At 45.5% G+C, this 18,045-nt stretch overlaps 1 protein-coding gene and 1 long non-coding RNA gene across 2 annotated transcripts in view; both read right to left on the bottom strand.

The window, feature by feature from the left end:
- The window catches only part of LRRC4B (leucine rich repeat containing 4B), a 96,641-nt gene extending 93,092 nt beyond the window's left edge, over window positions 1-3,549 (bottom strand). Inside the window, exon 1 of the mRNA XM_082275966.1 lies at window positions 3,035-3,549. The gene's annotated coding sequence lies outside the window, so the exon portion shown is untranslated. The remainder of the gene's footprint in view (window positions 1-3,034) is intronic.
- A 130-nt stretch (window positions 3,550-3,679) lies between these two features.
- On the bottom strand, window positions 3,680-13,682 carry LOC309543487. The gene is made up of 2 exons (XR_014224794.1): window positions 13,563-13,682; window positions 3,680-3,833 (listed from the first exon to the last, which is right to left on the bottom strand). It is a non-coding gene; the product is annotated as an uncharacterized lncRNA (long non-coding RNA).
- Between the last annotated feature and the right edge of the window lie 4,363 nt (window positions 13,683-18,045).

Here is an 18,045-nt window from a genome sequence, read left to right as displayed (position 1 = left end):
TATATAAAATACACAAATATATGAAAATGTTTTTTTTTTTCCCCTAAAATCTGTATCATACCTAAAGTGTATAGATTTCCTGGGGGACCTCACAAATTTATTTTTGTGAAATACCCCTAAACCTCTAACCAGACTCCATTTTTTTATACTATCCACTCATTGGTGTTTTTAACAACCAGTGAGTGTGGGAAGCTATTACACATGGCTCAGGGCAAATGTTCTGGTATTTGCCAAACTTGTGATTGGACCAAATCTTCAGCTCATCACTAATCCTCATCACAAAAATCCAAAGATCCTGTTAGGACACCAAATGACAAAACTGTTCCTGACTAGCCCTCGAATGTTGGAACTCTGTCCAGGAATGGTGGACCAAAGTTGGCCAGCAGCAGCAAAGTTAGCCATCCTCCTAAAGAGATGACAATGGAACCACCCAATGGACCACCCAGAACTGCAGAGCCTGGGTACTGAGGATCGCCATGGATGTGATTACGGTAAAGTCCTATGGCTGGATCTTCAGGTCTTCGGGGATTTGGCTTCTTTGGGAACTGCAGAGGTGGGGACTGAGGATCGCCATGAATGTGATGATGGTAAAGTGATATGACTAGATCCTCACATCTTCGGGGATTCCCCTGCTTTGGGAACTGCAGAGGTGGGGACTGAGGATCGCCATGAATGTGATTACGGTAAAGTTATATAACTAGATTTTCATGTCTTCGGGGATTCGCCTTCTTTGGGAACTGCAGAGGTGGGGACTGAGGATCCCCATGGATGTGATTACAGTAAAGTTATTTGACTAGATCTTCATGTCTTCGGGGATTCGGCTTTTTTGGGAACTGCAGAGGTGGGGACTGAGAATCCCCATGGATGTGATTACAGTAAAGTTATTTGACTAGATCTTCATGTCTTCGGGGATTCGGCTTTTTTGGGAACTGCAGAGGTGGGGACTGAGAATCCCCATGGATGTGATTACGGTAAAGTGCTATGACTAGATCTTCATGTCTTCGGGGATTCGGCTTTTTTGGGAACTGCAGAGGTGGGGACTGAGGATCCCCATGGATGTGGTTATGGTAAAGTTATATGACTTGATCTTCACGTCTTCGGGGATTCGCCTTCTTTGGGAACTGCAGCAGAGGTTTACATTGGAAGCTGGTAACTTACTAAAAGGTTTGCAGCAATTCTGAGGTTTTGTAATAAAGCAATATTTACCTCTCATGTCCGGGTGACTATTACTATCATTACCTTTCCTGGGACTCCAAAATAAAGAGCTGCAGAGATTTTATTGTGAATGTAATTTAGGTTCTTCATTTATTATTTATAATAATTTGATGGAATTTATATTAGTGACTTGCTTCCATTTAGCTCATTGGCCTAAAATCAGTACAGCTGTCATCTGCTCTGTATGAACAATACATTACATGGCTACATGTGGGGGTTCCCTGGACTCAGTATGAACACGACTTTACATGGGGGGTGGTCAGTTCTCTGGTCTTAGTATGAACAATACATTACATGGTTACATGGGGGTGGGGGCTTCCCTGGACTCGGTGTGAAGGATATATTACAAGGGGGGGGAGGGTCGGTTCCCTGGACTCAGAATGAACTATCCATTACATGGGGGGGTCAGTTCTCTGGACTCAAAAATATGTGATAATGGTGGATATGTCTTCCACGATGGTTGTGACGAGACCAATCTCGCCACTGGGCATTGGAGAAGCCTGGTTGCTCGCCTCCTGCAAGGTGACTATGGACCCTCTCATCAGCCCATGCCAAATGTAAACCCCATGGCAATTTGACTGTGTTTTTGGCATCTGAGTGCTGTTTGAATATGTTGAGCGCTCAGATCCAAGCTATCTGGGGATGGGTTGAATGTGGGGGTTCTGTTCAGTAGACTGGGAGTTATGCATTTTTGTGTCTTTTTGTGTTTCTGTAACCATGTGGCTAATGGAGTCTTGCCTCTATCTTGCAAGCTAAACCTTATTCCTGTAAACTGTAAGGCACAGGAAGTGCACTCCTAATATGGTCATTCCAGGAAGTTCTGAGGAGACGGACTGTCTGAGGTGGCTCTCCATTCACCTATTGTCAGGTGTGCTAATGACCTCACCTGTTGTCTGCTAAGGGATGTAACTATTGACACTCAGAGTAATGTGTATTGAGGGCTCGTTAGGGAACCATTGTTCTGTATCTGACCAATCCCTGTTGACTAATTTTCAAGTCCTCATTTGCATGGCAGTCCTTCTGGTCAAGTTATCGGACCAATCACTGCTGACTCATTTTCAAGCCCTCATTTGCATGGCTGGAGAGGACCTTATTGGGAACTGCAGGTACTGTGCAATTGACCAATGGGAAAGCGGTTGTTGGGGGAAGGATGTTCCAAATTCTGTATAAAAGTGTGCTGTGTTCTTCCAATAAATGTTGTTCCTGTTTTACCCTCAACCCGGAGCCTTGTCTCGTTCTTGGGGGGATTCCCTGTATGCTGTTGGAGACTGATTGCTAGGAGTGTAAGCTGATGTATGATTTTCCTGTTCGTCTGCTAGCAGCTATTCGTGAGGTTCCAGGTTGGAGTGCTATTTTGTATCCAGTTTGGGAGTTTGGTGTCCTGCAAGTAGCTGTGCCTGTCTCTCAGAAAGGGGCATATCGCCTAAACGGATTTTAACCCCTTGTCAGCTGAAATGGTCCGTTACAATGGTTTCTACAGATTATGTGACAATGGTGGATACGCCTTCTATGATGGTCTCTACAGATTATGTGATTGCAATACACACCAAACTGAGCATGTGCAGAGTGCCCGAGGCTCTGTTTTTTTAGGAGATGGATTGGGGACAGTAGAAGAAGGGGAGGTTCTGAGAAGACAGGATCAAACAGCCTTTATACACAATGCAGAGGATTAACCCCTTAGGTTCCACAGTGAGTATAACCAGCATGCTTTAATACATATACAGACTGATTTTACTGTTGTGGGTTTAGTAATACTTTCATTTTAATGCACACAACGATTGCTACAGTTTGTTTTAATAAGTATTTAAATTTTACTCACCATAGCCGACACCATTTCCCATCCAGTGGGGTGAGCCGTGGACTGACCCTTCACACCGTTTCCCATCCAGTTGGGTGAGCCGTTAATTAACCCTTCACAGTGTTTCCCTTCAAGTTGGATGAGCCATGGACTGACCCTTCCCACCATTGACCATCCAGTGGAGTGAGCCGTGGACTGACCCTTTACACCATTGACCATCCAGTGGGGTGAGCCGTGGACTGACCCTTTACACCATTGACCATCCAGTGGGGTGAGCCGTGGACTGACCCTTTACACCATTGACCATCCAGTGGGGTGAGCCGTGGACTGACTCTTTACACCATTGACCATCCAGTGGGGTGAGCTGCCGATTGACCCTTCATACCGTTTCCCTTCAAAATGGGTGAGCTGTGGACTGTCTCTTTCCACCATTGACCATCCAGTGGGGTGAGCCGTGGATTGACCCTTCACACCGTTTCCCTTCCAGTTGAGTGAGCCTTAGACTGACCCTTCACACGATTGACCATCCAGTGGAGTGAGCCGTGGACTGACCCTTCACACGATTGACCATCCAGTGGGTTGAACCGTGGACTGACCCTTCACACGATTGACCATCCAGTGGAGTGAGCCGTGGACTGACCCTTCACACGATTGACCATCCAGTGGGGTGAGCCTTGGACTGACCCTTCACACGATTGACCATCCAGTGGAGTGAGCCGTGGACTGACCCTTCACACCTTTTTCCTTCCAGTGGGGTGAGTCGTGGACTGACCCTTCACACTGTTACTGTCTTCAGCTGATGGCTGCAGATATAGATTTCCTGCAATAGGACAAAAAGTCTCAGTGTTTGAAAGAACTGTGTAGAAACCAGTAAAGTGACTGGAAAATAACCCCAACCCTAACATTCTCATACTAAAGGGTGACCTTAGAGTTATCTTATTGGTAATGTTGGAACCTTAAGGTTATCTTATTGGTATTACTGCATCCGTAAGGCTATCCTATTGGTATCGTTGGACCCTTAAGGTTATCTTATTGATAGTGATGGACCAGAAGGTTTATCTTATTGGTATTGCTGCACCCATAAGCTTGCCTCATTGGTATTGTTGGACCCGTAAGGTTATCTTATTGGTATTGATGGACCGGTAAGGTTGCCACATTACATAGTTACATAATTAGTCAGGTTGAAAAAAGACACAAGTCCATCTGGCTCAACCAATAAAAAACAAAAAACAGTAAAGAAAACCCAACCATACAATCCCATATACACAATCCTATACCCACCCCAACCATACAATCCCATATACACAATCCTATACCCACCCCAACCATACAATCCCATATACACAATCCTATACCCACCCCAACCATACAATCCCATATACACAATCCTATACCCACCCCAACCATACAATCCCATATACACACTCCTATACCCACCTCAACCATACAATCCCATATAAACAATCCTATACCCTCCCCAACCATACAATCCCATATACACAATCCTATACCCTCCCCAACCATACAATCCCATATACACAATCCTATATCCACCCCAACCATACAATACCATAAACAAAATCCTATACCCATCCCAACCATACAATCCCATATACACAATCCTATACCCTCCCCAACCATACAATCCAATATACACAATCCTATACCCACCCTAACCATACAATCCTATATACACAATCCTATACCCACCCCAACCATACAATCCCATATACACAATCCTATACCCACCCCAATCATACAATACCATATACACAATCCTTTACCCGCCCCAACCATTCACTCCCATATACACAACCCTATACCCACCCCAACCATACAATCCCATATACACAATCCTATACCCACCCCAACCATACAATCCCATATACACAATCCTATACCCGCCCCAACCATACAATCCCATATACACAATATCTTCCCTGTCCTGGAGTCCAGTGATGTCGGCACCGCAGCCAATGTTTCCATCAGCTGTGAGGTGCTGCCGCCGCCATTGCTGATGAAAGAACCCGTCAGTGAAGCCTTGCAGCGAAGGAGGAGGGGGCCGCGGCGCCGTCTCCCAGAAGTTGGGAAGGGTACCTGTCAAAAACAGGTACCCCCCCCCCTGAAAGGTGCCAAATGTGACACCTGAGGGGGGAGGAAGCAAATGAGCGGAAGTTCCACTTTTGGGTGGAACACCGCTTTAACCACTATTCTCTGAATTCTATCTTTTAGCCAATTTTCTATCCATTTACAAACAGACTTTACCTTACACATTAGCCGTGTGTGGGAACTGTGTCACACGCTTTTACAGAAACCAAGTATACCACGTCCACAGCCACCCCTCTGTCCAAGTATACCACGTCCACAGCCACCCCTCTGTCCAAGTATACCATGTCCACAGCCACCCCTCTGTCCAAGTATACCACGTCCACAGCCACCCCTCTGTCCAAGTATACCACGTCCACAGCCACCTCTCTGTCCAAGTGTACCACGTCCACAGCCCCCCCTCTGTCCAAGTATACCACGTCCACAGCCACCCCTCTGTCCAAGTATACCATGTCCACAGCCACCTCTCTGTCCCAAGTATACCACGTCCACAGCCACCCCTCTCTCCAAGTGTACCACATCCACAGCCCCCCCTCTGTCCAAGTATACCACGTCCACAGCCACCCCTCTGTCCAAGTATACCATGTCCACAGCCACCCCTCTGTCCAAGTATACCACATCCACAGCCACCCCTCTGTCCAAGTATACCATGTCCACAGCCACCTCTCTGTCCAAGTATACCACGTCCACAGCCACCCCTCTCTCCAAGTATACCACGTCCGCAGCCCCCCTCTGTCCAAGTATACTACGTCCACAGCCACCCCTCTCTCCAAGTATACAATGTCCACAGCCCCCCCTCTGTCCAAGGTTTTACTTACCTCCTCATAAAAAGAAATCAGGTTTGTTTGACAAGTTCTGTCTTTCATGAATTCATGCTGTCTGTTGCTTAAAATATTTTTTTCCAGCAAGAACTCATCTATGTGGTCTTTTATTAAACTCTCCAATATCTTCCCGATGATAGAAGTTACACTAACAGGTCTATAGTTACTTGGCAAAGACTTTGATCCCTTTTTAATTATAGGCACCCCATTGGCCCTACGCCAATCCAGTGGTACTATTCCAGTCGTTAACGAGTCCCTAAAAATTAGAAACAAAGGCTCTGAAATTACAGCGCTCAATTCTTTTAGGATGCGTGGGTGGATGCCATGTGGTCCAGGCGCTTTATCCACCATTATTCTGTCTAAATATTTCTGGACCATATCACTTTTGAGCCATTGTGGATCATTTGGGGCTGTGTCACTACCACCCCTATTATAGTCATGAGCTCCCCCATGCTCCTTTGTATACACAGAGCTGAAGAAAGTATTTAATACATTTTCCTTCTCTTGTCTTTTGATAGACATTTCTTTAGTTAAATAGTCATAATGTCTCCCAGTGTCGAGTTTTACCGATAATCGCCATTTACAGTGATTATCGCTTTAACTGTCATTGCAGGAAAGACTTGTTGGTGAAAATCTTCCACTGGATGAGATGGCACAATACTAATAGCAGAGAGAGTCCATCGCACAGATCTATATCTGCAGTTTGGGGCCCTGTACTGCTGAGTTATGTTTGTGATATTGAAATTCTTATTTTACCAAGATTAATAGAGGGCATCTTTTAGTCACATTCGGATCCGTGTGATTGAAACACTGCTACTATTGTCTTATGGAGATAAAGCCTCATCAACCGGAACAGTTAGAATGGTCACTGTCATATTTGGTTTATATATGAATCATGTATGATTGGACCCACTAATAAGTATGAGTACATGTTTATGGATTGACATGAATGAACAATGAAAAGCCATGTGCTCCTTCTGGCAGTTGAGCACATTTGTTCGCTTGTGTCCATTCATGGGCATGTACTCCACACTTGAATGTATACATGTTCTGTGATTGGTGGTTTTGAAGCCACTCCCTTTAACTCCCTTTTGTTAAACCTGATGTGTCCTGGAGGAAGCAGTTTACTCAGAGGGACCCTCCAGAGAGCATCGGATTGACTACAGCAAGCATGTCTGTTCAATTACTTTGCTGCCAGCGCTTGGTAAACCGCTACACAAAAGAGCGGTACGATTGTACTTTTCAGTACAAGCTATTAATGGAGCTTGGTGTGTAATAATCTTGAGCGCACTGAAGTGGGTTTCTATGCTCCAAGCTCTATTCATTTCCAACGACACCCACTCCTGATTATATTGTAAAGGGCCTACATGCTCAGGCCTGACCTTTTTAGGATTCATTTATTTTTCAAGAATTTTTATTGGTATTGCTGGACCTGTAAGTTGTTCTTATTGTTCCTGATGGACCAGTAAGGTTATCTTATTGGTATAAGTGTGAAAAAATCTTATTGGTATAGTTGGACCCTTAAGTTTATCACATTGGTATTGCTGCACCCGTAAGGTTTTCCCATTGGTATTGTTGGACCCGTAAGATGTACTTATTGGTATTGACGGACCAGTAAGATTATCTTATTGGTATTGATGGACTGGTAAGGTTATCTTATTGGTATTGTTGGACCCGTAACTTTTACTTATTGGTATTGATGGACTGGTAAGGTTATCTTATTGGTATTGATGGACTGGTAAGGTTATCTTATTGGTATTGGTGGACAGTTAGGTTAACCTTTTGGTATTGATGGACCGGTAAGGTTATCTTATTGGTATTGATGGACTGGTAAGGTTATCTTATTGGTATTGTTGGACCCGTAACTTTTACTTATTGGTATTGATGGACTGGTAAGGTTATCTTATTGGTATTGATGGACTGGTAAGGTTATCTTATTGGTATTGATGGACTGGTAAGGTTATCTTATTGGTATTGATGGACCGGTAAGGTTATCCCTTTGGTATTTCCAGACCCATATTCCTGCCTTGAAGTATTGACTCTGGTTCCTGGGCAGATGGCTCCTACACCCTGTAGGCTTTCCGTGGTCTCCTTGGTTTGAAGTGTAATGTAACAAAAATGGAAATTGAAGTTCCACACTACTGCTAAGAGGTTCAGCTATAACTTTATTCCAAACTTATTTCACTAAAAATCTGGGACAATCCAAAAAGTAGCCAATGCATTTCAGGGGCCCCTTCCTCAGGTCCGGACGGGTCCAGTTCACTTCTAGTCTATTCACATTGTTGTCAATCCAGCCCTGATAAAGGGAGCCCCTGAAACAAATTGGTTACTGTTTGGATTGTCCCCCTGACTTTTACTGGAATAAAGTTGTTTCTGACACTCATTTTTATTTCTGTTACTTTTATGAAAGATTCAATTTTTTAAAGATTAGCATCTTTGTGCCGGAAGAAAGCAGAAAGGGACAAATTAATCAATGACTTCTGTAGAATATTCCATAACAGAATAGAAGAGGGATGAAGACAAATGACTGAACTCACCTGAATGTTGTCAGAGGAAGCACAGTGCTGCCCTCAGTGGCTATATTGGGTATTGCATCTAGGGGAACATTTATCAAACAGCGAATCTGACATTCACTGCAGACGATTCTACCATTTGCATTTGTTTTAATTGACGCGTGGATTCATCGCTAGTGAATGTTTAGTGAAAGTCACATTCACTGCACAAAAAAATCATTGCTGCGCTCTGCCGGGAAATTGTGGTTCAAGGTGAATTTTGGGAATGATATTCAAATTGTGACAATAATAGTGAATGTTACCTGGATTGCACCCTAAAGCTTGGCTTATTTCTGCGTGAATATATCTGGTGATTGTGGCTTTCTATACTTTTAAAATGATGGTGTACAATTAATTATCAGATACAAAATCGGAATAATGAATATAAAGTGCATCCTCCGACTTTATACAAGGAGGTGTATATTGCTTGGTATACACGTAATATACAGCATACCGATTGTAGAAATGGAAGGCGATTTTGCATTGAATGAATGATATATTATTGGTAGCAGACATGGATGTATCCTTTAGGGGGCGCCATCATTTTCAAATACTTCATTTTGTGTTTTCATGAATAATAAATATATATTTATTGGGTCGATATAAACACATACACGCTGAATTTCCTATGAGACGTTGTTTCCAGTGTACCGTACAATGCCGGATTACCCAATAGGCAGAGTAGGCAGCAGCCCGTGGGCCCCATGCTGTTTAAGGGCCCAGCGATAATGGATCAAAAAAATATTTGATCGTGAAAGAAAATGACAATGAAGTTTTCATAAATTGTTTTTAAAAGATAGAAAAAATGAATAAACTCAAATGAAAAATTTCCATTAAAGAAAATCCGGTATTAATTAAATGTACCCAATAACAATGTACAATTTTCCCGCCCGGACTATAGCAGGCGGTGCCTTTTCCATTCTGACTGGACATCACGTGACATCCTTCAGAATGGGTCGCTCGTGTGCACCCCCGAGGGCGTGCAGTGCAGTGATTAGTGGTGACACAGTGCATCACCGATATCCATAAAGAGCCAATGACGAAGGCTCTTTACCATGTGATCAGCTGTGTCCAATCACTTATCAGCACTCCTCTCCTCACAATGACCGCAAATGGGGAGAGGAGCACTGATAAGCAGCTTTCCTCACTGGGGATATCTACACTCATAATCAGTGCAGCCCATCAGTGCTTACAATCAGTGGCCATCAGTGCCGCCTATCAGTGGCCATCAGTACTGCCAATCAGGGCCCATCAGTGTTGCCTGTCAGTGCCCATCAGTGCCCATCAGTACTGCCAATCAGTGCCCATCAGTGCTGCCTGTCAGTGCCCATCAGTGCCGCCTATCAGTGCCCATCAGTGCTGCCTGTCAGTGCCCATCAGTGCCGCCTATCAGTGCCCATCAGTACTGCCAATCAGTGCACATCAGTGCTGCCTGTTAGTGCCCATCAGTGCCGCCTATCAGTGGCCATCAGTGCTGCCTATCAGTGCCCATCAGTACTGGCAATCAATGCCGATCAGTGCTGCCTGTCAGTGCCCATCAGTGCTGCCTATCAGTGCCCATTAGTGCCACCTAGATGGGCCAAATGGTTCTTATCTGCCGACACATTCTATGTTTCTATGTTTCTACCTATCAGTGCCCATCAGTGCTGCCTGTCAGTGCCCATCAGTGCTGCCTGTCAGTGCCCATCAGTGCCACTTATCAGTGGCCATCATAACTGCAAATCAGTGCCCATCAGTACTGACAATCAGTGCCCATCAGTGCTGCCTGTCAGTGCCCATCAGTGATGCCTATCAGTGCCCATTAATGCCCCCTATCAATTCTCATCAGTGCTGCCAATATTTGCCCGTCAGTGCTGCCTGTCAGTGCCCATCAGTGCTGCCTGTCAGTGACACCTATCAGTGCTGCCTGTCAGTGCCGCCTATCAGTGCCCATTAGTGCTGCATGTTAGCGCCTCCTCATCACTGCAGCCTCATCAGTGCCACCTTATCAGTGTCGCCTATCAGTGCCCATCAGTGCAGTCAATCAGTGCCCATCAGTGCTGCCTGTCAGTGCCCCTCAGTTCTGCCTTCCAGTGCCGCCTATCAGTGCCCATTAGTGCTGCATGTTAGTGTCTCCTCATCACTACCGCCTCATCAGTGCCACCTCATCAGTGTCGCCTATCAGTGCCCATCAGTGCTGCATGTTAGTGCCACCTCATCAGTACAGCCTCTCAGTGCCACCTCATCGGTGTCGCCTATCAGTGCCCATCAGTGCTGTATGTTAGTGCCACCTCATTAGTACAGCCTCTCAGTGTCACCTTATCAGCGCAGCCTTTCAGTGCTCATCAGTGCAGCATGCTAGTGCCACCTCATTAGTACAGCCTCTCAGTGTCACCTTATCAGTGCAGCCTTTCAGTGCTCATCAGTGCAGCATGCTAGTGCCACCTCATTAGTACAGCCTCTCAGTGCCTGTCAGTGAAGGAGAAAAATTATTTATTTACAAAATTTTATAACAAACTGAGAAAAACTTTTTTTCCCCAAATTTCAGTCTTGCTGTCACTGGAGGGAGTCTCATAAAAACTTGGGAAAGGTTGGATGGCCGGCCCTTTCACAAGCCCTGGTGGCTTCTCCTTTGGGTGTGGTACCCAAGAAGGAACCTAATAAATTTCGATTGATCCATAATTTGTCATTCCCAAGGGTTAATGAGGCAATTGATCCAGAGGCCTGCGTGGTGTCCTATGCCTTGTTTAACGCTTAGCTCGTTTGTTGAGTGGCTGGTTCACGACGTGTTCGGGGTTAATTCTGTTATCCATTATTTGGAAATTTTTTTGTGTCCAATGTGTGTGGCATCCTTTTAGCAAAGATTCTACAGCGTTCTGGGATTCCCTTGACTGAGGATAAGACGAACGATCCAACTTCATCCATCAGTTTTTTAGGTATTGTCATTGATTCTCTTGCCATGGAATGTTGTTGGCCTGACAACAAACTGCTCGCCCCCAAGGCGGAGATGTATATGGTGATCGGTAAACACAAGGTTCAGTTGTGTCCGTTGCAGTCTCTTTTGGGCAAACATAACTTTCCTTGTTGGATTTTGCCGATGGGAAGAGTTTTTTGCCATGGGTTGTTTGCTGCCACGGCTGGGGTCACTTTGCCATGGCGCTATATCACGTTGACCAATGACCATAGGGATGACCATTTGGCACATCTTTCTGGAAACCTTTAATGGCCATTCGCTGTTGAAAATCTTTGACTTGGTGCTTTACACTGCACTGGTTATGGAGTATTCTTAGGTGGCCAGGGGAGATCGGAGCGTTGGCCAGAGGAGTAGAGGAAGGCTTATTTCTTAAAGAACCTTATTCTTCATGAATAGTTTCCAGTTCATGTTGCGGTGGAAATCTAGGGGGGAACTCTTTTCGCAACAATAACGTTTTTTTTTTTTTCTTTAATGTTTTGTATGTTTTAGTTTTGTTGTAAATTAGAAAAAAAAAATCTTTATTAAAAATTTTGTAATCAGCCATGAATCGCAAGTTGGCGGGTTTGGCCTTCTTGTTTAAATGATTGGGTATCCAGGATTTTACGAAGGACTTAATGGTCCCGAAAGCACTTCAGTTGCCGTCCCGTTACTTTCTGTAGGTTTCAGGAGCTGCTGGATCAGGTGAGTACGGTATATACAATAGCTTTTGTTCAAGGCAGCATTCGTACTGGCGTTTTCGGGGCACTACGGATCAGCAGACTAGTGCGCCAGCAAGAGCAGTGGAGTTCGGGTGGAAGCTGGGGATGGAGAGCTGAGAAGACTGTCGGAGGCTCTTAAAGGGCAACCCCCTAGTCTGGGGGGGGGGGGGTGAACTTGGGCCTGGTGCTCGGGTGCCAGAAGGAAACACAGAGGAATCCTGCCCAGTGGCATGGGAGCAGATGAGGACAGCAGGAGCCAGCGAGCACATCCAGAGGGGATCTCAAGGAAGAAGACAGCTGGATAGCTGGTGAGTTAGACAGTCGGGACTGAGAGAGCCTGAAAGGACTAAGGCAGCAGTCTGGGATGGTTGTAGAGTCCATCTTGGAGGACTGTAGAGGAATAGCCAGGAGGGCTAGAGAAAGGGGCAGCTACAGATCAGTAGCCACAGAAAGGTAGCTGGACACTGGGACTTTTGCTGCACATCAAATGGGCTCGTTGTTCCTGCCTGTAAAGGGCATTCACTGAATCTGACTGAGTGAATTCCCCAAACTGTCTTCCAGCTGGGCCTAAGTGTTCTGCAAGCAAGTGATGTGCTGGAGGAAGATGAGGAGTGTATATAGCTGTATATAGAAAAGTTGTCCCTGAAGAACTGTTCTTGCAGTCATATGGGCATCCCATAATACCCCTATCCCCATCCAAGTTTAATACTCCTAATAAACAAAAACAAAACAAAGTTACTGGACTGTTTCCTAACTTTTGAGTGCCTGGCTGTGCAGGGTGGGGGATCCCTATTCACCAGAGGCTCCTGCGGGGGTAGCGCTACACCCAGTTCCTAGGTCCAGACTGAAGAAAGCTATATCTTGAGGGAGGCACCCAAGCTGGTTGCTGGATGCTTTTGTCACAACCTTCACACACAGAAAGACTTCTTCACAGTAAGAGCTGTGAAAATGTGAAATAGACTCCCTCCAGAGGTGGTTCTGGCCATCAAAGAGGATTGGCTTAAAAAAGACCTGGATGTATTCCCAAATGTACAAAATATTACTGGATACTAACATTTTGAGGTAATAAACCCAGGGGTAGTTGATCCAGGGAATATCTAGAGGGATCAGGAAGGAATTTCTTCCTTGGTTGTAGTACATTGGATCATGCTTTGTCCTGGTTTATTCTACCTTCCTCTGGATCTACACTGGGTGCAAGGTTCTGTGTATGGAGGTTATCTATTTATTCATTCTTTTTTTTTTGGTAATGGGTGAACTCGGATGACTTTTGTAGGTGTCTTTTTTTACTCTGATTTATGAAAAGCAAAGCTCAGAACTCATGGAAAGGCTTTTCTGAAAGAGGGTTAAGACATTGAAGAACCTGAAGATGTCTGAGATGGATTCCTGACCAACAGAAGACAACGATGGAGGATGACTCACCGCTGTGCGGAGGTTTACCAGATGTCAGCGACCATCCCTTCCGTCCGCACCCTGTGGAGACACATGGAGAACATACTGAGAAATGACTTCTGTGTCTTCTCTTCACTGGTCAGAACAGAACTCACAATGCGTATATACGACTACAGCCACCAAATAAGGGGATGTGACCAAAAAAAGGGGTGTGACCAAACAAGGGGTGTGACCAAACAAGGGGGTGTGGCCAAAAATGGGAGGTGACCAAACAAGGGTGTGTGACAAAACAGGGGGAGGTGACCAAACAAGGGGGTGTGACCAAACAAGGAGGTGTGACAAAACAAGGGGGTGATCAAATAAAGGGATGTGACCAAACAAAGGGGTGTAACCAAACAAAGGGGTATGACTAAACAAAGGGATGATCAAACAAAGGGAGGTGACCAAACAAGGGGAGGTGACCAAACAAGGGGGTGTGACCAAACAAGGGGAGGTGACCAAACAAGGAGGTGTGACAAAACAAGGGGGTGATCAAACAAATGGATGTGACCAAACAAAGGGGTGTAACCAAACAAAGGGGTATGACCAAACAAAGGGGTGTGACCACAAAAAGGGGTATGACTAAACAAAGGGATGTGACCAAACAAAGGGGTTTGACCAAACAAAGGGGTGTGACCAAACAAAGGGGTGTGAACAAACAAAGGGGTGTGACCAAAAAAAGGAGTGTGATGAAGATTCTGATCCACCAAAATCATAGCAGACAATCAATATCTACAAATGAGAAAATGCACAAGTATGACAAACCTAAATCCCAGACTGTTCATCCAGAGGAAGGGCCAATCACTTCTGGACAAATGCTTACGACTACAAACATTATTGCCAGAGCCAATCAGAGTACAAGGACAGAATTTGTCCAGAATCAGATCTCATTAAACCTAAACTCCACCAATCTGACTCCGCCCTTATATAAAACCTAACACAGATCCACCCCTACACGCTACATGCCAACCACCCAACCTTTCCCTTACGTGCTACATCACAACCCCCTTACCCTTCTCTTACATGCTACATCACAACCCCCTTACCCTTCTCTTACATGCTACATCACAACCCCCTTACCCTTCCCTTACATGCTACATCCCAATCACCTAACCCTTCCCTTACATGCTACATCCCAATCACCTAACCCTTCCCTTACATGCTACATCCCAATCACCTAACCCTTCCTTTACATGCTACATCCCAAACACCTAACCCTTCCTTTACATGCTACATCCCAATCACCTAACCCTTCTCTTACATGCTACATCCCAACCACCTAACCCTTCCCTTACATGCTACATCCCAACCCTTCTCTTACATGCTACATCCCAACCCCCCAACCCTTCCCTTACATGCTACATCCCAATCACCTAACCCTTCATTTACATGCTACATCCCAAGCACCTAACCCTTCCCTTACATGCTACATCCCAATCACCTAACCCTTCCTTTACATGCTACATCCCAATTACCTAACCCTTCCCTTACATGCTACATCCCAATCACCTAACCCTTCCCTTACATGCTACATCCCAATCACCTAACCCTTCCTTTACATGCTACATCCCAAACACCTAACCCTTCCCTTACATGCTACATCCCAATCACCTAACCCTTCTCTTACATGCTACATCCCAACCACCTAACCCTTCCCTTACATGCTACATCCCAACCCTTCTCTTACATGCTACATCCCAACCCCCCAACCCTTCCCTTACATGCTACATCCCAATCACCTAACCCTTCCTTTACATGCTACATCCCAATCACCTAACCCTTCCCTTACATGCTACATCCCAATCACCTAACCCTTCCTTTACATGCTACATCCCAAACACCTAACCCTTCCCTTACATGCTACATCCCAATCACCTAACCCTTCTCTTACATGCTACATCCCAACCACCCAACCTCTCCCTTACATGCTACATCCCAATCACCTAACCCTTCTCTTACATGCTACATCCCAACCACCCAACCTTTCCCTTACATGCTACATCCCAATTACCTAACCCTTCCCTTACATGCTAAATCCCAATCACCTAACCCTTCACTTACATGCTACATCCCAACCACCTAACCCTTCCCTTACATACTACATCCCAACCCTTCTCTTACATGCTACATCCCAACCCCCCAACCCTTCCCTTACATGCTACATCCCAATCACCTAACCCTTCCTTTACATGCTACATCCCAATCACCTAACCCTTCACTTACATGCTACATCCCAACCACCTAACCCTTCCCTTACATACTACATCCAAACCCTTATCTTACATGCTACATCCCAACCACCTAACCCTTCCCTTACATGCTACATCCTAATCACCTAACCCTTCCCTTACATGCTACATCCCGACCACCCAACCTTTCCCTTACATGCTACATCCCAATCACCTAACCCTTCCCTTACATGCTACATCCCAATCACCTAGCCCTTTCCTTACATGCTACATCTCAACCACCCAACCTTTCCCTTACATGCTACATCCCAATCACCTAACCCTTCCCTTACATGCTACATCCCAACCACCCAACCTTTCCCTTACATGCTACATCCCAATCACCTAACCCTTCACTTACATGCTACATCCCAACCACCTAACCCTTTCCTTACATGCTGCAACCGAATCACCTAACCCTTACCTTACATGCTACTAGTAATGGGCTGAACACCGCAACCCCTCGCAGTTACTCTTGCTGGGCACAGGAACGAGCCCTGCTGTAAAAAATTATATTCAAAATTGACATTGTATGCACCTGTCATACAAGTGCAGACAAATTAGGCCTTGGGTGTTGGTGGTGCCCTAAACCAAAAACATTGTTGGAAGCTAGCATTATGAAGATTGAGGAATAGGATAGGCAGCATATGCAGTCTTCAAAGGATGGCAGACCCCTAGCAAATTCAATCAGTTAGTTACATCAGCATCAGGGGCTTGATAGTTGCTGTTGATCCAGGACTGATTCATTTTTATAAAAGTCAGCTGGTCAACAGAGTCTGTGGACAGACTCACTCTTTTGTCCATCACAAAACCTCCAGCAGCACTGAACGTCTGAATGCTGCACCACCAAAATAAGGACATGTGCCAAGCATGGAACATGTGTCAAGTGTCCCTGTCAGAGGGCGGAGAGAAGGTTGGTGCCATTATCGCATACAACTATTCCTGGCTCAAGCTGTTGTGGTGTCAACCCTCTCTGAGCCTGCCCCTGCAGAGCTGACAGAATCTCTGGCCCGGTGTGACTCCTATCCCCTAGCCAGACCAACTGAAGCACTGCATGGCATCTTTTAGCCTGACTGCTTGCGTAGCCCCTTGAACGCTTAGGGAACATTGCTGGTTCAGATGACAATTCAGCAGAAGAGGACATAGAGGAATAGGAAGAGGAGGGAGTGGAGTAGACAGATGTGGTAGAGTCAGCCCAAGCTTTTTGGAGGCATGGTGGCAGAACAAGCTCCAACACTGAACCCTGTCCGGCATCCTTCCCAGCTGCCAGCAGTTACCCAGTGCGCCGTGAAAGAAATATAACGTCCCTGCCCATGCCTGCTGGACCAAGAGTCAGCAGTAATGTGCAACTTCCTGCTGACCTCTTTGTCAACGAGGCTAAAACACTACCTTCCACATGACGGTAGAGAGCCGGAATGGCCTTACGTGAAAACAAATGTCTTTTTGGAACCTGCCACTGTGGTACAGCACATTCGGCAAATTCACAAAAGGGGGCAGAGTCTACCAGATGAAAAGGCAGCAGTTGTGTGCTATTCTGATTGTATTGTCAGTGTAGAGTATCAGTTCAGTGTGACTCCAGTTATAGTTCAGTCAGAGTGCTGCAGTGTGCTATTCTGATTGTATTGTCAGTGTAGAGTATCAGTTCAGTGTGACTCCAGTGATAGTTCAGTCAGAGTGAGTATAGTGACCATTTTTACTTTAGTGTCAGTTTATTGTTTCAGGGCAGTTTTATGGTGTGGTGTGTGTGGTCATTTTTCAGGGGTTGGGCTTGGCCCTTTAGTTCCAGTGAAGGGAACTCTTAAGGCGTCAACATACCAAGATATTTTGGACAATTTGATGCTCGCAACTTTGTGGGAGGAGTTTGGGGATGGCCCCTCCTTGTTCCAGAATGACTGCTCACCACTGCACAAAGCAAGGTCCATAAAGACATGGATGAGTGAGTTTGGGGTGGAGGAACTTGACTGGCCTACACCTCAACCCCAAAGAAAACCTTTGGGATGAATTGAAGGGGAGACTGCGAGCCAGGCTTTCTCATCCAACATCAGTGCCTGACCTCACAAATGCGCTTCTGAAAGAATGGTCAAACATTCCCATAGACACTCCTAAACCTTGTGGACGTCCTTCCCAGAAGAGTTGAAGCTGTTATAGCTGCAAAGGGTGGGAACATTCCTTTCTCTGTAGCCTCAGCTGGACATTGAATGAATGGGAGGAGCTCTGTGCTGAGCGGCTTCCTGTTCATTCACACA

This window comes from Pelophylax lessonae (genome assembly GCF_965119305.1).
Source record: "Pelophylax lessonae genome assembly, contig: HAP1_SCAFFOLD_86, whole genome shotgun sequence".
NCBI classification, from domain to species: domain Eukaryota; kingdom Metazoa; phylum Chordata; class Amphibia; order Anura; family Ranidae; genus Pelophylax; species Pelophylax lessonae.
Note: the sequence above shows the minus strand (reverse complement) of the source record. Positions and strands in the feature narration are given on the sequence as shown.